At 46.1% G+C, this 23,459-nt stretch overlaps 1 long non-coding RNA gene across 2 annotated transcripts; it reads left to right on the top strand.

The window, feature by feature from the left end:
• Positions 1–5: 5 nt before the first annotated feature.
• LOC146397127 (uncharacterized) lies at positions 6–18,282 on the top strand. 2 transcript variants are annotated; one of them, XR_014827169.1, is made up of 4 exons: positions 6–325; positions 9,721–12,039; positions 17,005–17,116; positions 18,009–18,282. It is a non-coding gene; the product is annotated as an uncharacterized LOC146397127 (long non-coding RNA). The 2 variants fall into 2 exon arrangements; XR_014827168.1 differs by lacking the exons at positions 6–325; positions 9,721–12,039 and adding an exon at positions 16,636–16,716 and having other exon boundaries at positions 18,009–18,134.
• Positions 18,283–23,459: the final 5,177 nt, after the last annotated feature.

Genomic DNA, 23,459 nt, shown 5'->3' with positions numbered 1-23,459 from the left:
AGTGCCGCGGAGGTTCTCCCTGTGTCGGCGGGGGAAAAGCCCCCGTAGGTGTAACCCGCGGCTCCCGTTTTTTAAAGTAGTGAAGTCCTAGCGCTCGTCCCTCCAGCTTTCAGCGTCCCCTTCGTTTACAGACGGGCTCACAGGCCCAGGAAGGGAAGACAGGCCCAGGTGATGGCGGTCGAGACTCCAGCTCACCCGGACTCGGAGTCCTGTCCGCGCATCACAATGCGTGCGGGGGGCCGGGGCTCCGTGGAGAGGACGGCGCCGAGGAGGCCCGCCGCCTTTGCTGAAGGGCTGGACTTCAGAGGGGGTGGCACCACCGAAGGTGCGATTTGCCGCTTAGTGACTCGCGGAGCGTCAACGGAAGTGCTCCCGCCGTTTGTCAGGCCCCCAGGGAACTAGCAAAAGGCATTCATTCCATTGATCCAGGGATTTCTCCAGCCTTAAAGTGCTGGGGAAAAGGCTGGGGATCCAGGTGACCTGAAGATTCTGTTTCAGTTAGTCTGGGAGGGGCCTGAGATTCCTAGATTCCCTAGGATATGATGCCAGTGTTTTGAGTAGCGAAGAGGTAGAAAAACAGCCAAGGACGGCTTAAAGCTTTGAAGGTACTAGGCGCTCTTATTCTCCGAGCTCACAGCCAAGATCAGGTCAAGCGTAGTTAAATGCCATCACATCCATTATAAAAATGCCTGTTTTGTTTTGCTGTAAAATATTGAGGATTTTTTAAAATTAATTTTGCCTTTGCAGTTATTTGACTATCTCGGTTTGTAATAGACATTAGGCTTTGATAACTACTAATTATATTCATATTTGGAAGTGCTTGTGACAGCAGACTCAAATTGTTTTCAAATGTAACAAAACATTTTTACAAACTGCATTTACCAACAATTTAATAGCACGTCTTGTAGACACGTGTTCGTTTTGGTATTTACATTATTTTGTATTTTTGAAGTCAGTACTTTTTTTTTGCAAGCAACACGTTATTTTACATTATAGCAAAAAGTTGAACACAGATATCTAACGTTGGGATATTTGGATATCAGGATATCTAATTAGGATGTACGGTTATGTCTATTTTGAGTACTTAGTACCATTAACTTGTGCATTAACTTGTTTTTCAAGATTATTCAAGAACATTTAATTTGTACCCTTTGGGGAGTGCCTGCTGTGGCTCAGCGGTAAGGAACTCCACTAGTATCCATAAGGAGGCAGGTTCAATCTCTGGCCCCGCTCAGTGGGTTAAGGATCCAGCGTTGCTATGAGCTGTGGTGTAGGTTGCAGACCTGGCTGGGATCTGGCATTGCTGTGGCTGTAGAACTTTCGTAGGAACTCTTTTGTCTTTTTAGGTGCAGTCCTAAAGAAACAAAAAACTCACAAAAATTGTACCTGTACTGTAAAATGTGTATTAAATGTACCTGTAGTATAAAATTTTGCATGATGTTAGGTGATTAAAAAAAATTCAGGAGTTCCCGTCGTGGCGCAGTGGTTGACGAATCCGACTAGGAACCATGAGGTTTCGGGTTCGGTCCCTGCCCTTGCTCAGTGGGTTAACGATCCAGCATTGCTCCAGCATTGCCGTGAGCTGTGGTGTAGGTTGCAGACGCGGCTCGGATCCCGCATTGCTGTGGCTCTGGCGTAGGCCGGTGGCTACAGCTCCGATTCGACCCCTAGCCTGGGAACCTCCATATGCCGCGGGAGCGGCCCAAGAAATAGCAACAACAACAACAACAAAAAGACAAAAGACAAAAAAAGACAAAAAAAAAAAAAAATTCAAAGCAAACCTCCACTAAGTTCTGTATTTTACCAACATATCTATCTCTGTGTCAATGTCCATAAAAACACATCCGAGGGGTAAAAGGAAGCAATTTTAAATTTATCCTTTAAAGCTTTATTTCCCTGTTTTAAATTTTTGATTATGCATTATTTTATGGTAAAATGTCCTTTTATTAAGCTTGTAGACATATACATATAGACATACATATTGAGCGTCTCATGATCTTAAAATTCTGTTGTTTTACGATATAATTCTATCTCCGTAAGTGGGGATTTCCTGAGGTAGCAGTAACGCTTTTCTCAGGATTTACAAACTTGGCAGGCCTCTTGAGAAGTGCCTGAACCTTTGTGGATGGTACTTAGGGAGAAAATGTGCTGGCAACAGCCTGGGAAAAGGCAGAGAAGAATGAGCCAGAGAGAGGGAGAAGTCAGTGCAGAAAAGGAGAGGTCAGATGCACAGGGGTCCATGAGAGCAGGCGGAAGGCTGGTGGACCCAGAGATGCCGAGGGGCTACTTGCGGAGGGAAATCTGAGGGGGACCCAGGTTTCCTGGGGCCGCTCCCAGGGCAGGAGTAGAGAGGTTTAGGGAGTGATGATGATCCCTGATGGCAGGAGAGACTGGGCACCTCTGAATTACATCAAGGTTATACATTCTTCTAGCTCTAACTGCTTATCAGTTTTTTTAATTTGACTGGCGTATAGTTGACTTACAAAGTTGTTGGTTTCAGGTGTACAGCAAAGTCAGTCCGTTCTACATATATGTACATCCATCCTTTTTCAGATTCTTTTCCCATGTAGGTTATTACACAGAATTGAGCAGGTTACCCTGTCCTGTACATTCGGTCCTTGTCACCTACCTACTTTATATGTAGTAGTGTGTATATGTCAATCCCACCCCCCTAATTTATCCCTCCCCCACTCATGTTTCCCTTTGGTAACTGTAAGTTTGGTTTCAAAATCTTTGCATCTGCTTCTGCTTTTTAAGTTCTTTTGTGTCATTTTTCCTTAGATTCCACCTATTTGTGATCTCATGTATTTGTCTTTCTCTGACTTATTTCACTTAGTGTGATCATTTTTAGGTTCATCCATATTGCTGCAAATGACATTATTTCGCCTTTTTATGGCTGAGTAATATTCCATTGTATATATGTACCACATCCTCTTTATCCAGTTCTCTGTTGATGGACATTTAGGTTGCTTCCATGTCTTGACTGTTGTAAACAGCGCTGCAATGAACATGATTTTTTTTTTTTTTTTTTGCCTTTTTGCCTTTTGAGGGCCGCTCCTGTGGCATATGGAGGTTCCCAGGATAGGGGTCCAATAGGAGCTGTAGCTGCCAGCCTATGCCAGAGCCACAGCAACACGGGATCCGAGCCACGTCTGCAACCTACACCACAGCTCACGGCAATGCCAGATCCTTAACCCACTGAGCAAGGGCAGGGATTGAACCTGCAACCTCATGGTTCCTAGTCGGATTCGTTAACCACTGAGCCATGACGGGAACTCCTGAACATAATTTTTTTCTTTTCCCACTTCAAAAACCTTCATGTGCTGTGGGTTTGTTATTGTTTTTAGTGTGTGTGATTAAAATATGTGGGAGAACATGAACCATTATTTCTAGAATTTCGCATTTTGAGGCACTTATTTATATTCATTTTTACGTTCTTCCAGTGTCTGCCTTCCCTTCCTTCCCAGCTCCCCCAGCTCCCAGCCCTCACCCCCAGGCTCTACTTCATCATTTGTGGCCTGTAGGAGCAGTTTTCCTAGATTTTGTAACCAATCAGCGCTCTCACATGTTTGCCTGCTTCCCCAGTGCCTAAAAGGATCACCACTTAAGAAAGGTTTATTGAATGAATCAGCTGCTTATAGTTGGCTGCTTCAGTACATTGTCCCATAAGTCCATGTCTGCTGGTGCCTTTCCTTTACCTAGGATACCTTTCCCTTACCACATGGCTTATTTCTAGTCTCATCCATCTCAGGTATTATCCCTAGTAAGTCTCTCCTGACAGCTTCCCTCCCTTACCCGATAGGGTCCCTTTCTTTGTTCCCCAAACTTGTATATAGCTTTATCCTGCACTTACCCCTTTATAGAAAAATCACCTGTTTGTATCTGCCTTTCTTACTGACTGTGAGCTCCCCAGGGGCTCATGTCTGATCATCACTGTTTTACCAACACCAGCGCAGCACCAGCCCACGGAAACTGTTTTAGCCCTTAGGCAATTCAGGTAAAGAGACAGATGCCAACAGGCCTTTAAACTACTTATCAAAATGTTTGAGACATAAAAGCAACCTTGTTAGCTCCAAAAATCAAAGCTACAAATATTTAATGAAGTATCTACAAGTTTGCAGTGTCAATGTCATTAATTATTAAAGTTGGTATTCACAGTCTGTTCCATTCTAAAACAATTTGTACCTTAGACTCTTTCTGCTTACAAAAACTTCCCAGCATCCGTGTTGATTTCAGAAAAATGCCAGTCATCATAAATTCATTTAGTGGACTTCCCGTTGTGGCTCAGTGGAAATGAATCCAATTAGCATCCATGAGGACGTGGGTTCCATCCCAGGCCTCGCTTGGTGGGTTAAGGATCGGGAGTTGCCATGAGCTGTGGTATAGGTCACAGGCGTGGCTCAGATCCCATGTTGCTGTGGCTGTGGTGGAGGCCGGCAGCTGCAGCTCTGATTTGACCCCTAGCCTGGGAACCTCCATATGCCTTGGATGCGGCCCTACAAAGACAAATAAGTTCATTTAGTTACTCGTAGCACACAGTGTTTTTCAAAGCAAAATTAGAAATCTTTTCAGCAGCTTTTACAGTTACACATAAGGCAGAGATATATATGCCTTGGGCCCCTGGAGTTCCTGAAGAGTCGCGCCTGCAGACAGGGAACATTCGGGGGCACTTAGACTGGGGCCCTTCTGTTTGTCACTGTCCCCACCATGACCCAGTGAGTGTCTTACACCCACCCAGCCTCACTTGTGTACTTTGCCTGCTGGACATTGAAAGGCCCTGACTTCTGACTTGTGACTGGACTTTGAGCTGGAGGAGGGATTCGAGCTGAGCTGAGCCAATCCCATCCCTCTTTAGATGAGAGCAGCCCAGAAAGGAGAATAGAATTGAGCTGTTGAACATCATACAGAGCCAGTTTAAGTGTAAAGGCAGGCCTGGTAGCCAGGTCTAGTACAGTGAGCCTTTAAGAGATTCAACTGCAGGGAGTTCCCGCTGTGGTGGCATGGGTTAATGATCCAGCTTGTCTTTGTGGAGTCACCAATTGGCTCCCTGGCCAGGCACAAGGGGTTAAGGATTCTGCATTGCGTTGCTGCAGCTGTGGTGTAGATTGCAGCTTTAGCTGGTTTCTAATCTGTGGCCTGGAAATTTCCATATGCCTTGGGGGCAGTTGAAAAAGTTAAAAAAGAAAAAAGTTAAATTGCAAACACCAGCCAGCGGAACTTTAATTTGCTTGGGAATCACCGGAGGAGCTTGTTCAGTGAGCACCCTGTAGCCACCTCCAGATGCTAAGTATTGCAAGGGCAGCACCGCAGAATCTCCGTGTTTAGTGAGGTCCTGGTTCTGATCACCTGACCTGCAGACCACCCTAGAGCAGTGATCTCCAAAGAGAGTCCCTGGGTGCAGGAGGAACTGTAACTTCTGTTTGTTTTTGAATCTGAAAAGGAAAGGCAAAATTAAGCCTTACGAATACTTACCAGGTTCATTATCAGTGTTACCAGTATTCCTTGGGCCACGGTCAACTGGTATAGCAGTCAAGGGAGACTGGATTATGCAGCTGAAACTCATGAACAAATGAATCAAATGATCCCCAAATGTCAGTGACTTACAACCCAGATGCCAGGTAAAACAAATAAATTTCAGATAAGCAGGGGAAAAAAGTGTTAGCACAAGAATTCCCACATATTTAATAGTGGAATGTCCCATGCAACACTTGGAACATACTTTTACGAGTCCCGGTAATTTTTGCTCCAGGACCCAGGCTAATGAAGACACTTGGATCTGGAGCACTGCCAGGTGGCGTGGTGGAGCCACCAAGAGATTGGGGAAGGGTAAACCGGCTCTGAAAGCTTCTGGTTGGAAGTGACAAACATCTCTCCCACTCACTTTTTTTTTTTTGCCTAAAATGATACACATGGCCAAGCTTAGCATTCGGGTGGCAGTGAAGACAAATGCTCCCCTGAGGAGGGACATTGGCTGTCTGTGGACCATCATACAGTCTACTATGGCTTATGGTGGCTTGAGTGGGCCACTGGATGCCAACCACATGGTAAAATTTGGCAACAGAACAAGGCCTTTAGGAGAATCTTTTCAAAGCTTTGTGGTAAGATGAGGCATGATCTTGAAAATTTCATGTAGGGAGTTCCTGTTGTGGCTCAGTGGGTTATGAACCCAACCAGTATCCATGAGGATGCAGGTTTGATCCCTAGCCTTGCTCAGTGGGTTAAGGATCCAGCATTGCCGTGAGCTGTGGTGTAGGTCAAAGATGCATCTCCCATTGGACCCCTAGCCTGGGAACTTCCATATGCTGCAGGTGCAGCCCTAAAAAGCAAAAAGAAAAAAGGTCTCATGTACCACACTGATATCACAGATCATCTTGTGATAAAGCAGTTAAAGGAATTGTCAGGCTTGGAGTTCCTGCTGTGGCGCAACGGGGTCAGCTGTGTCTCTGCAGCGCCAGGACACAGGTTTGATGCCTGGCCCTGCACAGTGAGTTAAAGGATCCGCCCTTGACGCAGCACCAAAAAAGAAAAGGGGAAAAAAAAATTGTCAAGCTTAAACAATGCATTACTATATTTTCTTTTACAAAAACTATTATTTCCTCATACTTTCTGTGATGACAGCTAGCTGTCCTTGGGATGCTGTGGGAGAGAATTTCACAGAAATAAACAGACTTAATCTGTTCCTTCAAGATAATGGTGATGTTTTAACAATGAGTGAGCAAGTCACTGGTTCTTAAAAGAACTGAATTCTATGGAGAGAGCATTTTTGAAAATAGATGTTTGCAAAATTCCCAACTTTATTTGATTTTGTGGCAAAAAGAATGGCATGTACTGCTTAAAAACAAACAAACAAACAAAGAAACCCTAATCTCTGCACAAAACTTGGAGACTGAGGAGTTCCCGTTGTGGCTTAGTGGTTAACAAATCTGACTAGGAACCATGAGGTTGTGGGTTTGATCCCTGGCCTTGCTCAGTGGGTTAAGGATCCGGCGTTGCCATGAGCTGCGGTACAGGTTGCAGAAACGGCTCGGATCCCACATTGCTGTGGCTCTGGGGTAGACTGGCAGCTTCAGCTCGGATTAGACCCCTAGCCTGGGAACCTTCATATGCCGTGGGAAAAGACAAAACAAAAAACAAAAAACAAAAAACCAACCTTAGAAACTGAAATTTCTAACCTCTTTAAAAAACCTTCCAGATGGCGAGCTTTTGGAGCCACATCTTAGCTGTTTTCTTCCATACTGCTAGTTGGCCTACTGAAGATGCCCAGACTGGCCTCTTTGTCAGCCTCCAGAGGATTTGTTTACCCCCAAAAATGTGCTTGTAAGAGCCACTGTTCCCAGCTGCCAGCAGGGTTTTTCTTTCCTCCTCTCTTTTCTACATCCTGTTTTTATTTTTGTTCCATGACGACAGTCAATTGACCTTTTTTCCTCCTGTGCAAGTAAACAAATTGCACGTAAAACAACTAGCTAAGTATCTCTGAATTAGTCCTTGACACCATTTAATTGGTTTGTCAAAGGAGGATTTCTGACTTCAAAGAAGATGGAAATTTAGCCAAATTTCAGTTAAAACTGTTGCATAATTTATGGATACCATAGAAATGGGCAGTTTGGCTTGGTAAACTATGTGATTCCTCCTAGTTCATTTACTTATCTTTGGGGAGATTTCAAGTGACAACCATTAAAACCGAGTTTTGTCCTGAACTTAGAAGGACACTTCAAATTGTTATATCACAAAGTTTTCAGTCAAGAGGCATGAAAATTAACCTATGTGACCACTTGACTCTCTAAAAAAATGTCTTTGAGAGCAGAACTAGATTGCACTCAATGAAATAAAAGTTTTAATGTTTTAGACTTTAAACATTTTCTATGTCTGTGATTTCATGTTAATGCTTTGCTGCTAGTGTGTTATTTACAAATAAGCATGTATCATATATTGGGGCTCCGTGTTCAGAATTTTTTTTCAACTAATAATAATGTGTGATAAGAAAGTGTAGAGACCCCTGCTTTGCAAACCAAAAACCACATGCAGGCTACTCTTTAAGGTAAGAGCAGTTATCAAGTTAGTGATCTGTATTTTCCTTCACACTTTAATTTGACCAACAGTAGGACAATTTTAGAGTATAAGACACAAACCTTGATGTGCGATTTACCGACAGAATAGCAAGACGCCCTTGGTTACAACTGCAGGGTACCTTATGGAATTATTCTTTTCTTTTGTCTTTTTGCCATTTCTTGGGCCTATCCCTCGGCATATGGAGGTTCCCAGGCTAGGGGTCAAATTGGAGCTGTAGCCACCAGCTTATGCCAGAGCCACAACAACGCAGGATCTGAGCAGCGTCTGCAACCTACACCACATCTCACGGCAATGCCAGATCCTTAACCCACTGAGCAAGGGCAGGGATGGAACCTGCAACCTCATGGTTCCTAGTTGGATTCATTAACCACTGAGCCACGATGGGAACTCCTGGAATTATTCTTGATAATTATTTAACTGTTGCTCTGTCGACTAATAACATTTAAGCAAAATTCTTGAAACGATTTGGAAATCATTTTGACTGCAGTTGAAGGAATTCCTTTTCTAGATGCTCACTGAACTGAAATTCTTTTGCAGGCTATTGTCCTTGACTTTCAAAACGCAACACAAGGGATCACAAGTTAGGCTTTCTGTGCTAGGTGTTACTTTCCCAGCAGAAACGTCCTCAGGGTCTCTGTGAGTTTTATCCTCTGAAGCTGATTATTACAATAAATGGATACTAGGAACAGGTCCAAAATCACTAATGACTGTTCTTCAGGCGCCTCATTGGTTATTCCTGCTGTGCATGGGCCTTAGGCTGAGGGTGAGAAGGAAAGAATTCTCAAATGCACTCTCAAATCAATCCCTCCGGCAGGCCTCTCCCTTTCCAAAGAAGGACTTGGCTTTTGCAGCTACTAAGCATCTCCAAGGAAGCCTCCTTCGGAGAACAAACAGAAGGTACCACTTGGCGCAAAAGTGTCCAGTGTCAAAATCCCTGTCTGTGCCGTGCGACTTCAAGGCCTGCCCAAGATGATAAAACTCAAAAAAACCTCTGGCCAAGATAAGAATTTCCAGACCCTTATCATCCTACCTGTCTCATTTAATTGTTACAATGTTCATGAGAACTTCCCCCCGCCACGCACAAGAAATTTGGCCTTCTCCTTCCTGCCCCCTACTAGGAAAGTATGTGGTCCACTCCTTACCCTGCCCCATAGGGGCAATAAAGGCCGCCAGCCAACCAGCAATTGTGTTGGAAGACCCCAAAATTCCCCAACCAATCAGCAGGGTCAACAGGTGTATCCTGAGACTACTCCTCTCTATCCTTTGTCTCTGGGCTATAAAAAGACATGACCATGCGCCTGGGGTGGGCTCCCCCTAAATATCAGGAAGTCCTCCTGCTGTGTTAACAGTGTCTCCTGCTTCAATAAACTTGTCTGTTCTTCACCTTGCTTTGAGTCTGGAAAATTCTTTTTCTACCCACGTGCAGAGACCACAATGTGTAATTTTTAACTGGCCATTTCTATATTTGTCTTCTTTGTGGACCTTGAAGATATATATTTTACCTTCTCAATGTAATGCAGTCACAAGGCACCCAGCAACAGAATCCATTGTAGGAGAATATTGGGCAGAATGGTGACTACTGGATAGACCACGAGGGTTACCCACCTGTGACAATTTTTAACCTATTTATTTACATTTTTTTCTCTCTAGGAAATGAGGCCAGAATCTAGACATGTCATTATCCAGCTGCATACTTTTGTTTACTATCCAGAAGACAAGGATATTGCATTTAAAATGTCTGGACTTTTGTTCTTTCTTATTGCAAATGACTTGAGAAGCTCTGACCATTCACAGTTATCATGAGTGGAAGTGCCAGGCAAAGCCTTGCTTCCTGGAGAGCTTTGAGAGTCGGGTACAAAAGGCATTTCATAAGCACAAAATGGAAAAGCATCATTTATATTCATTTGCTGCTGTGGCATTTCTCTCTGGAATCTTCCTCTTGTCTGTCGACATTGTGCGAGAGGACGGGCCTCATCTACATTACAAATATCTCCCTTTTAATGGTCTGGAAGTAGGGAAGGGACTGCACAGGAGTGAGTGCTCCCATTGGAGGGTCTCAGGCTTGCTTATCCCTAAAACTGGTTGGACGTGATCACTGTGGATCCTGAATTGTCTGGGGAAGATCTGGGAACGAAATCAATACAGTGTTATGTGCACCTCGACTGCAATGAACGTGTGTTATCTGACTGCAGTGACTCATGGGAGAATCACAGCCATAGGGAAACCTTCTGAGCGGTCATTTAGAAGAAGCTGTTCTGGGAAGAGGATGTTCGGCATCGGCTGCCGCTGTCACAGGGAGTCTTCTAGAGTGGAGAGAGTTTCACCAGGATTGCTCCTTGACCCGTGGCAGATCCTTTCTTGCAGGAGGCTCTGCTTGGTAGATTTGAGAAACATCAAGGACTTTCTGTCCTAGATCTCAGTGTACGACATCACACACACGGAGGAGGCTTTGCCCACCAAAATGAACAAGCCCATCTGGGAATGTCCTAGAATGTGAGATGAGCCTGGGATGGTGTTACTTGGGTCAAAGGTCTGAGTGTGAGGGGCCATCTAGATGAATGGGGGTGTGTGTATAGACCCAAGAGAGAAACGCATATCCTAACCCCTTCGCTTAGACCTCTGCCAGGTCCCCTCTGAGTCTACAAATCAGGGGTGGCTTCTCCTCCTTTGCTGTCTTCAAATCGTCTCACCACAAAAATTTCAAATACACACCTAAGCAGAGAGAACAGCAGAATGAAACTCACACACCCGTCACCATCATCTGCCGTAAATAATTACTGACATCCTTCCGCCTCCTTCCACGGACCCCCCCCCCCAGATGATTATTGAAGTTAGCTCAACCTGAATCCTTTAAAATTTAATTCTCCCTGTTGCATCTTTCTGGCCATTTGCTTCTCTCAGTCACTGTCTTACGACAGTCTGCTGGATCGGACATGGGAAGACACCTGTCTCAAGAGAGCCCTAAGCAGTTCTGGGAGAAATGTTGAGCCAGACCAAGGAGGCTATGCTTAATTCACTTCCACCCAAGAGACTCCTGTCCAGTCCTGGGCACAGCCCTGGATTAAGGAGATCAGCAGAATAGGGCTTCTGACCTGGAGGGCCTATGCTCTAACTCTGGGGAGAGGACAAGGGCTGTAGCAGGCACTTCATAATAGAAATTGGATGTGACCACAGAGAAAGGGAAAATACCAGGTGTTGGAGTTCCCACTGCGGCTCAGCAGGTTAAGGACACAGCATTGTCTCTGTGAGGATGCAGGTTGGATGCCTGGCCTCACTCCGTGGGTTAAGGATCTGGCGTTGCTGCGAGCGGTGGCAGAGGCCAGCAGCTGCACCTCCAATTCGACCCTCGACCCCGGGCCCTTCCATATGCCGCAGGTCCAGCTGTAGAAAGAAATAGGCAAGCCAGGTGTAAGGGACCCCCCAGGTTGAGATAAACACACTGGGCGGGGGAGGGGGAGGGGAAAGGGAGGTCAGGAAGGGCCTCAGAGCCTGAGGCATGGGGAACAGTCGTGGGGGGTTGGGTGAGGATGCGCTCGTGACCAGAAGAACACTTGCCAATACATGGAGGTGGGAATAGCTGGTGGGGGGGTCTTTGGGGACAGGAGCGTCACCCAGCTGGCCAGAACACAGGTGCAAGGGGCTTGGCGGGAGGAATGGGGGAGGGAGGTGTTGGAAGGGGAAGACAATTGATTCTTCCTATAGGTTAATAACTAGACAACACGTATTTCTAAGTAAGGAAAACCGAAGCTTGATTTTTAGACCGTGGATATAAAAAGCGAACTCCAGACCCCACGCTTAGGAAGCTGAAAGAAATCAAGGTAGGCAGAATGGAAGTTCGGCAGCAGGGGTGGAGGAAGAAAACTCAGGTGTAAGAAAACTGAAATAAAGTGGACGTACTTCCACTAGCCAGGCAACACAGTTTTTTAAACCTGTACATGAAGATTATCGAGATTCTCCACCCCGTAAAATGTAAGTATAGCCATAATCTTTTTCCACTGAGTTCTGAGAAAATGTGGGTTTTTTTTGGTCTCTGCCGGGGAAATACATACATGGACAGAAAACTCCTAGCCTTGTTTCCATGGGAGGATAACAAAGAAGATGGAGAGTTTGGGCAAAATGTTCACGTTTTGTAAATGAAACAATAGTAACTAGATTTTTTTTCCCCAAAGAATAAGGTTTTCATTATGAATGTAGCCCATTTAGGTTGGAAAATTCAAACAGTAGCAAAATGCATAAAGGCAAGACAATTCCTTGGCTCGGTATCCAAAGACCATAATTTTTAATACTTGGGTGTCACATAATGATTTCGGAACCTGTTTTCAGCACTGAATGAAATAGCTCACCCCTGCCCCCACCTCTCCTCCATTCGTTGAGCTTATCAAATCTCATCATTAATATTTCTATCTCTGTTGACTTTCAGAGTCAATTCTTCTTTGAACTCAAATTGCAGATGGAATACAGGGGCTCGTCGATAGGAAAAGAGAGAGAAAGTTTATTCTCAGATCCGCATGAAACCAGCCCTGTGCCTGTTTTTTCTGTTTTGCTTCTTGTTTTGTTTTTGCAGGGCCTGGGGATATTTAGCATATGGCTAAACATCTAAAGTTATACATTAAGTCAACAAATTATTAAATAAAATATGTTCTATCCTCCTTCCTTGGCTAATACGCCGTCGTCACAGCCACAGTTTTGGAGACTATTAAAATGTTCCATCCTCCGACCCTTCCGACAAATGCCCTTGGCCACCCCGTGGGTAAAGGGATACAAACAACAGGTCCTCTGGGGGAGGCCTGGGAGGCAGCAGGCTCAGAGCCATTAGGGCAGGTTCCCTGGAGCTGTGGGGGGGTCTGTCTCCCAGGGGGGAGGGGGTGGCCAGAGGAGAGCCAGAGACCCCTCTGGCCCTGATCTGAGTGAATGACTCCATGTTTCTATGTAGGGGAGGTATGCTGCGTGTGGGAACCAAAAGTGAGTGCAAACAGTTTAACGAGGACATATGCAGAAATTTTCAAACAAGTGAACTTGCAACGATGGGTTGACCTAGTCAGGAAGGTCAGGAAGGACATAACTAGTCAAAAAGGGGAGAGGAGAGAATTCCAGGCAGAGGGGAAACATCAGCAAAGTCCTAGCATCAGTGGAGGGAGGCCCGGCCAGCCTGAAGGCACGGAAAGGCGGTGGTAAGGCTGGGGCAGAAGCCCCAGGAGCTCGCGGTGAGAAGTGGGGCTGGAGAGGCAGGTGGGCACCAAGCAGCAAAGGTCTCTGTGGCTTGTTAAGGAGTTGCTCTGCATCCTCCGTGAAAAGCTTTGAGCAAGGGGGGTGGTCACATGATCGGGGTAAACCAGGCTGCACCATCTGGAACCGGTCCAGGCTAGATACGATCCTTTGGACCCGCGGGATCGTGATGGAGCTGAAGAAAAGCAGACAGGCTCCAGGGAGGTTTAGGAAGTCAAATGGCCAGAACCTTGGGGGGATTGGATCAGGGGCAAGTGGGAAAGATATCAGGGGTTCCTGGTTGGGTAAATGGGATGCATGAGCTGGGAACCCCAAGAGAAGACGAGGTTTGGAGGGGGAGGTCATGAGTTAGCTGGGGGACATACAGGTTTGAGGCAACTTTGGCAAACCTAGGAGGGCACCCAGGAGGCAGGAGGATCTACTACTTGAGTTTCCATTGTGGCTCAGTGGAAACGAATTTGACTGGTATCCACGAGGACTCAGGTTTGGTCCCTGGCCTTGCTTGGTGGGTTAAGGATCTGGCGTTGCCATGAGCTGTGGTGTAGGTTGCAGTTGTGGCTTGGATCCCGAGTTGCTGTGGCTGTGGTGTAGGTCAGCAGCTATAGTTCTGACTTGACCCCTAGCCTGGGAAGTTCCATGTGCCAAGGGTATGGCCGTAAAAAGCCAAAAAAAAAAAAAAAAAAAAAAAAAGAGAGAGGTCAGGGCTGCAGACGTTGGTGTGGGAGTCATCTCCTAGAGAGAGTGAGCGAACCTCAGCCAGGGTTAGGGTTAGGGTTAGGGTTAGGGTTAGGGTTAGGGTTAGGGTTAGGGTTAGGGTTAGGGTTAGGGTTAGGATTAGGGTTAGGGTTAGGGTTAGGGTCCATGGCCATGCCATCTGGGTGTAACATCCTGTAGATACTCAACAATCCAAGCTTTCCCATGCAGATGAGAACACTAAGAATGAAATCACACCGGCAATGAACTAAAATAAGAAAGACCTTCCAGCAGTCTTGCCCAGTGACGCTCGTCCCTGTCACCAGGCTTGTCACGCACAAGTCTCCTGCAACGACAAAGAGGGTTGTGGAGGTGCTGGTCACCAGCTCATGGGGTCCTTTTGCACTTGTGAGTTTAAATCAGATTCTTGTTACACACCATTTTGCCCTGGGTATTTGTAAATATATCTTGCTGGCATATTTTATGCTTCAGTTAATTTAGTTGACATCTAATTTAGTTGACATATAAAAATAAAATCAATTTTCAGACAAAATACCCATAAAATAAGTGAAATGCTATAATAGGTTTCAAGAAATTAAAATGTAATATATTTAGGCTTCTATTCTAAAGCAATTTCATCTGGAATAGTGGATATTACGGAAGTAATTTTTTTCCTGAATCTCTGTCAATTACACAGTAATAAATGTTGCTGCTATAGATTCAGAAATTTAGTGCTTGGAGTAGTTTGTCATGAGAAATGAAATTTTTTGTTGATATTTCCTTTCAAATGTCAGAAAACCTAAATATGACTACTTTGTGTTTGGATATTCAGCTATAATTAAGCCATGACAATGATTATTCCTTCGGATATAAACGCTATCAAATTTTCACTGGGCGAGTTCTTTTTAAATTAATGTTGAGTTATGTTCTGTTTATTATCCTGTTTGCTTATGTTTTCTGCTATTTTCCATTTGTCTTCTTGGATCCTCTTTTTAAATGGTGAGTTAGCCATGGATCATGTGCATTGATTTCAGTTTTGCTTCTAATTTACACTTTGTCTCTTTGGTTGATGTATTTGGCTTAATCATTTTATTTTTATAAGCAGTGGTACAATTTGTCAGTTTAGCTAGATGATTAAATTTGGCTTCCAAAGAAAGTTTGTTTTGGAACATGGTCCCTGAAGTAAACGAGCATTTGGCATTGCCAGCCTGTCAAAGGGGCTGGTCTCTTGAAGATAACTAGAAAGGTAACTCTAAAATTTTTAAAAATGCTTTCATAATTTTGAAACCTCTGACTATACAGAGCCGTATAGTCCAGTAGGTGGTGCAAATCAACTCCGTTTCAAATGTAACTGTGATTTAAAAGGTGATAGAACTTTTTTCACTGTAAAAATAATATGTCAACATGTTTTCTCATCTGCAAAATTACTTTCCTCTCTTTTTAAAGGAAGCTTGATTTACTCTCTCAGTGTTCATTTTTCTTAAGTTTTACTCCGCAGGTACCGTTATGATGATTACAAGAAAGATGAGAGAGTTGGAGGGGCTGCCAAAAACAGGAAGACCTATTAAAAATTGTAATACAAAGACAAGTCATTTGTTTCTGTGCTTCAGGTCAATGATACAACGGGCATAATATCAGTATCAGTGTTATTCTGGGAGTTTTTATGCCCCCATGATGAACTGAATACCATATTTTGTCTTTTACAGAATTTGGGGGTGTTTCATTCCACGGAAACTGATATTTTTACACCAGCATATAACACACGTATACAAGGGTTTTTTGCGTTTTTCGTTTTTTGTTTTGGCTGCACCTTTGGCATAAGGATATTCCCAGACTAGGGACTGAACCTGTACTGCAGCAGTGACCAGGCCGCAGCAGTGACCAGGCCACCGCATTGACAAAGATGGGTCTTTAACCTGCTGAGCCACCAGGGAACTCCCATATTTTTTCAATTAATTTTTTACTTGTAAATCAGTAATACACAAGCAAGAAAGGCAGCCAAGTAGGACATTGAGAGCAGGGACCCTGGAGCCAGGCTTTTTTATCCTCCCAAACTGTAACTCCGGTGCCTATTAAACAACAGCTCTCCCCTCCCCCATCCGTCCATCCCCTGGAAACCTCTGCTCTACATTCTGTCTCTATGAATTTGCCTATTCTTGGGTATTTCATATAAGTGGAATCATGACAGCTGTCCTTTTGTGACCGGCTCATCTCACTGCGCATAAAGCCTTCAAGACCCATCCATGTTGAGGCATGTGTCAGAGTTTCCTTGCTTTTTAAGGTTGACTAATATTCCTTTGTGTGTATATGGCACGTTTTTATTCATCTGCTTATGGACCTTGGGTTGTTCACACCTTTTGGCTGTTGTACTGCTGCAGTGAACATGGTATAAATACCTTGTCTGAGCCTCTGCTTTCAATCCTTTGAGGCAGTGATGTCTTGATTTATCAGTTTTTTACATTATCAGAGATGGGGGGGGCGGGACCAGAAGGACCGGCTCTGAGGCTCTGGAATTCTGTCCATGAGTCAGGGCTTTGGAACATAAAGGAGGCTGTGGCAGAGGCAGATACTCTCCGTGTCAGCCCGAAAAACCCAAGAATACGCCCAGATTCCCAAAGACGGCTTCTCCAGGCCCCGCCCCTGGATTCTGCCCCTCATTCTCTCTCTCTGCTCAGACAGGAGATCCCTTGCAGCTGTGTTGGCATCTGCGCCTCTTATGACTTGCAGGTGGGGGTGCAACCAGGTGGTGTGTAGGTGAGATGAGGGGGAGGAGTGCTGTGCAGGAGGGACCCCTAAGGACCCCACGGGGCCCCGGGCAGGCTCACAGGCAAATACGGACTCTGTACAGCTTTGCTAGTGGGAAGGCTTGCTTCAGTCTGAATTCAGGTCTTCCAAGAAAAATCACCAGCAGTGACAGGCTCTTCAGTATGGGTTCCAGCCACGGGGCAAAGATCAAGCTTCGCTGAACCAGAGTGAGGAAAACATTGACAGTCAAACATCTTTTTCTGCACACAGACTGTAATCAGCTCTCCACAAGGTCATCCTGGAACACCAAGGACAGTCCAGACCCCTCTTGGCTCTGCGCGGTAATGGACAGAGGCAGCAGCGCAGATCATCGGGCCAAATGGTGGGTAATCCAGAAGCCATTTCCCTGTGGCCTGGGGAGAAGTTTCCAAGCTCGTTCTGAGTGCGGGTGTAAGGGAGCCTCCCTGCCAGATCTGGGCACGGGTGGGGTCTGGGCTCATCTCAAGAGGAAGCTGCATTCAGGCGAAGGCATCTCTCAGCAGCAGCGGCACAGGCTGCAGTCCCCGCAGAGCCCGGACGGCCATGCAGGTCATTCGGAAAGGATGTGTGCAGGGCTTCTTCGTCGGCCCTCCTTCTCCGGCCTGTTCTCCATCCTCCTCTGACCTGCGCAGAAGGCTGATCCTGCCAACGGCCTCACCTGCGCTCCTTTGCCCTCTGGCTTCGGCAGGATTGAATGATGGGACGCGGGAGCAGAGATAGGAAACCCTCTGCTTCCTTCCTGCTCTGGCCGTGCTTCTGCTGAACCCTCCTTCTCTCCACCTCTTCCCAGGGTCCAGTTTTCACTGAGCTCCGGAGCACCCCTCCCTCCCACATTTCTCTGTCCTCTAGTGTCCCTTGTCATTCCACATGGGCGCTCACCCTGCTGACACCTCCACAAGATGCAGGGATTAATGAGGGGATAGGGAGTTCCCATCGTGGCTCAGTGGTTAATGAATCTGACTAGGAACCATGAGGTTGCAGGTGCCATCCCTGGTCTCGCTCAGTGGGTTAAGGATCCAGCGTTGCCATGAGCTGTGGTGTAGGTCACAGATGAGGCTGTGGTGTAGGCCGGTGGCTACAGCTCCAATTAGATCCCTAGCCTGGGAACCTTCATATGCCGCAGGTGCAGCCCTAAAACAGACAAAAAAAGTAAAAATAAGGGTTAAATATGGAACTTATCAACTCTGTTGAATGAAATTGAGTTGATGGGTTTTCTGCCACTTGTTCTTTTAAAGTTTTCCTGATGGAGTTCCTGTTGTGGCTCAGCAATACCAAACCCAACTCGTATCCATGAGGACACCGGTTCGATCCCTGGCCTCGCTCATTGGGTTAAGGATCCAGCACCGCTGTGAGCTGTGGTGTAGGTCGCATGCGTGGCTTGGATCCTGCATTGCTGTGGCTGTGGTGGAGGCCGGCGGCTACAGCTCCAATTGGACCCCGAGACTGGGAACTTCCATATGCTGAGGATGCGGCCCTAAAAAGCAAAATAAATAAATAAATAAAAATAAAGTTTTCATGATAACTTCCTTACCCTCCTGGTCCTAACCCCCGGTAGAGACTGGGCCCTGTGAGTAACACATGAGCAGATTTTGTTAATGAGAGGGAAGCCACATTTAGGACAAGAAGGGGTCGCTTGATACTTGGGGTGTGTGTCCAGGGCTCTCTGGGTCAGCTGGAGGGAAAGCTCAAGGTGTAGGGGGAACAGTGGGACTGTCACGGGGCCCCGAAATTTGCCCAAAGAAGTCCTTTCCAGGAGGGGCAGGTGGTGTTTGGGAGCATGGGTGTGGGGGCTGGGGCTGGAGTCGGGTACATGCAGGGACCACGGGAACCCGGGAGCTGGGATTCCCCCCCATCTCCCCCCAGTCGAGGCTCAGCCTCCTACTGGTGACATTCCCCAGGAGAGGCCACATCCAGAGGCCCCTGACTTGCAAAAGATAAGCCTGGCCAAGGACTGGGACATGCTAGGCAGCAGTGGAAACCAGGAATTGGCTGGGCAGCAGGTTCCCAGGCTTTGAAGGCATTAGCCAGGCCCGGGGTCAGGTGCCCTGAGTCTGATCCTGATCCTGGAGAGAGTGGAATCTCTTTTTTTGAATTTAATGTTATTATTATGATTATCTTGGCTGCGCCCGTGGCATGCAGGAGGTCCAGGGCCAGGGAATGAACCTGAGCCATGGTAGTGACAACACCAATCCTTAACCTCTAGGCTGCCCGGAAACTGCTAGAAGCAGATTCTGTTCTTTCTCTTCCATCACTTTCCAGGATTCCCTCATTTTCTTCCCTTCCCCTTACCTGTGAGGCCAAGACTTTTCTCTCTCTCTCTGCTTCTCCCTCAATCCTCATTCCCTTTCACAGTGAGAAGGAGAGTTTACTGGCTCGGGTGCTGGCAAGTTCAAGGGTATCGCTGGCCTCAGGTGCAGGTTCAGCCTCTGTGATGAGAACCACATTCCCTCAGCTCTTCTGGGCAGGTCTTCTCTGGGACTTGGCCCCATTCTTGAGGGACTGAGTGGAAAGTGGCCTCAGAGATGCCAGTCCACCTGCTTTCGGATTCGAATCTGTCAGGGAAGCCGGAGATTCTTTCTCTGCTCTAGAGCTGAATTTGCTTTGCTCTGACTGGCCTGGGTTCTGTCTTGTGCCCATCCCAGGAACAAACATTATTGCCAGGAGAAGTGATGCTCTGATTGCCTAGGGCTGGACAAAAGGGCAGAATCAACCCCACCTGAACCAAATGAAATGACAGTGGGGATGAGATAAAACGAGGGTGTTGCTGGAAGGAAGGGGATAATGGATGCTGGGGAGGCAAGCCCCAAATGTGTTCGACCCCCCAGCTCCTCCTGCCCCCAAGTCCCTCATAACGACCCCGTTACACTGAGATCTGGTCCTTGGGTCTGAGCCTTGGCCTTGATGGCTTGGCTACTGCCCTTGGGCCCTGCCTTAACCCACTGCCAGGTGGAAGGCAGGTGGCTTATTCACTATAGAAATTAACCTGGATGTTAAAGAAGTCACGGCAAAAGCTTTTCAATAATGGGGAGGAGGTATATCCCCAATTGACAGGACCTACCTTTTTGGGGTCTTACTTCTGAGGATGGAAGATCTGAAAGTTTCAGATTGTACTCAGAAGAGCCCATGAAGATATTTTGGCCCATCCTAGCCTTCCTACAGATCTCAGCAGGGCTACTGCTGGACCTGGAACTTCATTATTCCTCACTGTCTGACTTTCAGGTCTCACTCTCAGAAGTCTGGGTTAAGGCCAAGTGTTATGCCACTGCAGACTTCAAGCATTATATGATTTTACTTTCCATCATGCAAAGCTTATTAAAGCGGCTTCCGCCAGAGCTGCTGGGGGGACTTGGCCTCCCACAAGAGTGGGATGAAAGGCTGCTTTGGAAATGTGGACGCGTTCCTCATTCAGGCCACGTGCCCTCTCGAGTACCAACCTCTGATCATTCACCGTGATTCCCTCAGCTCCTAACACAACGTGGAGGGCTGCCTGTAAAACATTTCCTGGAACACATGCGAATTCACGACCACAGCCAGTCTAGCCCACTCTACTCTTAGCAGACCGTCACTGATTCTGTTTTTTACAGTTTAATTTACATGCCCATCCCCTTGTCCAGGTCTCAAACTGTTGTAAGACATTGATCACGCATTACTTGCTTTGCTATGCCTTCTTTTTATCTCTCTCTTTTTTTTTTGTCTTTTTGCTATTTCTTGGGCCACTCCCGCAGCATATGGAGGTTCCCAGGCTAGGGGTCGAATCAGAGCTGTAGCCACCAGCCTACGCCAGAGCCACAGCAACGCGGGATCCGAGCCGCGTCTGCGACCTACACCACAGCTCACGGCAACGCCAGATCCTTAACCCACTGAGCAAGGGCAGGGATCGAACCCGAAACCTCATGGTTCCTAGTCGGATTCGTTAACCACTGCACCACGACAGGAACTCCTCTTTTTTTTTTTTTTTTTTTAAGGGCTGTACCACTGGCATATGGAGGTCCCCAGGCTAGGGTCGAATCGGAGCTACAGCTGCTGGCCTCTACCACAGCCATAGCAACTCGGGATCCAAGCAACAACTGCGACCTACACCACAGCTCACAGCAATGCTGGACCCTTAACTCACTGAGCTAAGGCCAGGAATCGAACCTGCGTCCTCATGGATGCTAGTCAGATTCACATCCGCTGAGCCACGATGGGAACTCCGCTATGGCTTCTTTTTAAAATTATTTCAATTTTGTTTCTGATCACAATAGCAATACATACTCATGGAAATTTGGAAAAGGCCTAAAAAGAAAAAAAGCAAAACAAAACAAAACACCTCAATTAATGGAGTTCCTGTTGTGGCTCAGCAGGTTAAGAACACAACATAGTTAATTCTTAATTCCTAGTCCTAATGCCAGTCCTGGTGGCACCATTGGACAGCATTTAAAATGCTCCTGGCTGCATTGCCAACATAGTGTCTGTGAGAATGCAGGTTCAATCCCCGCCCTCGCTCAGTGGGTTAAGGATCCAGAGTTGCTGTGGCTGTGGTGTAGGCTGGCAGCTGTAGCTCTGATTGGATTCCTAGCCTGGGAACCTCCATATGCTGTGGTTGAGGCCCTAAAAAGAAAAAAAAACCCTCAATTTATTCTAAAATTTTGGTGTAATCTTCCATCTCCACAAATATGTATATGTATATATTTTACAAAAGGGAATCATCCTATGGAAGCATTTACCTTTCCTTTTTACTGTACAATGCAGTGTAAACATTTTTCTGTGTCATCCTGTGTTTTTCATGATTGTATTGTCTTCACATTTATATTATATTTCAAAATTTTTTTCTCTAACAAATAGTGTAATGAGCATACTTAAGGATACATCTTTGTGCAAGTATTTGAATATTTTCTTGGGGGTAAATTTTCGGCAGAAAAATTGCTGGATCATAAATATAAACGTTTTAAGGCTTTGGGGAACTATTGCAATCAAATTACTCTTTGCTGCCAATAGCAATTTCTTAATTCTTGGTCCTGATGCCAGTCCTGGCAGCACCATTGGACAGCATTTAAAATGCTCCTGGCTGCCCAGTTGGGCAGATGTTGCCAAGAGCTGACCTTTGTAGACGAGACTCTTGCTACGGTTGTCCTTCGTTCCTTGCAGATGCACTGGTCTTTTTTGTCTTGTTGCTGTTGTTGTTGTTGTTGCTATTTCTTGGGCCGCTCCCGCGGCATATGGAGGTTCCCAGGCTTGAATCGGAGCTGTAGGCTTGAATCGGAGCTGTAGCCACCGGCCTATGCCAGAGCCACAGCAACGCGGGATCCGAGCCGCGTCTGCAACCTACACCACAGCTCACGGCAACGCCGGATCGTTAACCCACTGAGCAAGGGCAGGGACCGAACCCGCAACCTCATGGTTCCTAGTCGGATTCGTTAACCACTGCGCCACGACGGGAACTCCCAGATGCACTGGTCTTTACGGGTTCATGCTTCCCATAGATCCTCACTGGAACATCTCTGCTAAAACTGATGGCAACTTCAGTCTCTGACTTGAGATCGTGGTTATTCAAGAGGGCAGCGCTGCGCTGTCTGTTGTGCAATCACCCACCTTTCACTCTGAGAGTAAGACCTTCTTGCTAGAGGCCAGCTTTGTGAAGCCTTTGCCATTTGGAACTGTTCAAACTGCAGGCCTTATCTTGTCCACACAACGCCTGGCTCTTCGGAGAGAGGCCGTGGGGAGGGTCCTGGGAAGTGAGGAGTTTCAGCAAGGCAGGTTTTTCTGTTTCGTTTGTTGTTTTTTTTTTTTTTTTTAATTGGGGGCTGACTGTTCTTTGTGGCCTTTTCAGATGTCAGCAACCATTGGCCAGAGTAGAAGATGCTGCTGGTACTTCCCCAGGCTGTCCAGGCACAGCTGCTCTGGCCAATGGGAAATGAGAGCTAATTTGCTCTAAGGCCCTAATTGGCTGATGATGCAATTCCATGCCTACTATTTTAAGGCTGTGTTTCTGGCCCCAGCTTGGCAGGCTTGCTTGAGACATCTGGCAACAATGATCAGAATGCCTCTTTTTTTTTTCAAGGAGGCTCACTATTGATTCATCTATGAACTCACAAGGAAAGACTTGTTCAGTAGAACCAACATGTTTCAAAGAAAAGTATATTTTCATTAACTAGCCTCAAAGCAGCAATTATATGTTCAGAGCACACAGTAAAAATTTATTTCTAAATATTTGGCAGTGAAAGGTTGAAAGCAGTGCGTAAGTACATGTGAGTGCATGGGAGTGTGTGGGTGTGTGCGCACACACGTGTCCAATATGTTGCATATGTTTTAAATAAACCCAGCATCTTCCCCTCTGAAGGGAAGCAGGAAATACAATTGTAGACTTTGAAATTTAATTTTTAGCAACAGGATGTGTTTCTGAATACCGCTAATATATCAAAAGGAAAATGTGTGTTTAAAGGCTTTACAATTGTTATCAAAGCAATTGTAAAGCAAACAAGGTGCCTTTAATTTTTTTTTTCTTTTTAAATGGTGGTGTCTGAACACTGAACACCAAATATCCACCAAGGATCAAAAGCGATGGCGGTGTCTTTGCAAGACATGCAGCTGAACGTCGATGCACAGTTTATAATCATAGTTATCACAGGACCATTAAAAGCCTATTAACTTGAATTCCCACAATTCCTTGAGGGCAAGGGCAACGAGAGAGCAAAATAACTTTGAAT

The sequence above is a fragment of the Sus scrofa genome, chromosome 14 (genome assembly GCF_054392235.1).
Source record: "Sus scrofa isolate SSC_HxYL_T2T_F1_AM1 chromosome 14, Sscrofa_HxYL_maternal_Yorkshire_Landrace_v2.0, whole genome shotgun sequence".
NCBI classification, from domain to species: domain Eukaryota; kingdom Metazoa; phylum Chordata; class Mammalia; order Artiodactyla; family Suidae; genus Sus; species Sus scrofa.
The sequence above is the reverse complement of the archived record's forward strand: the minus strand, read 5'-3'. Positions and strand labels throughout refer to the sequence as shown.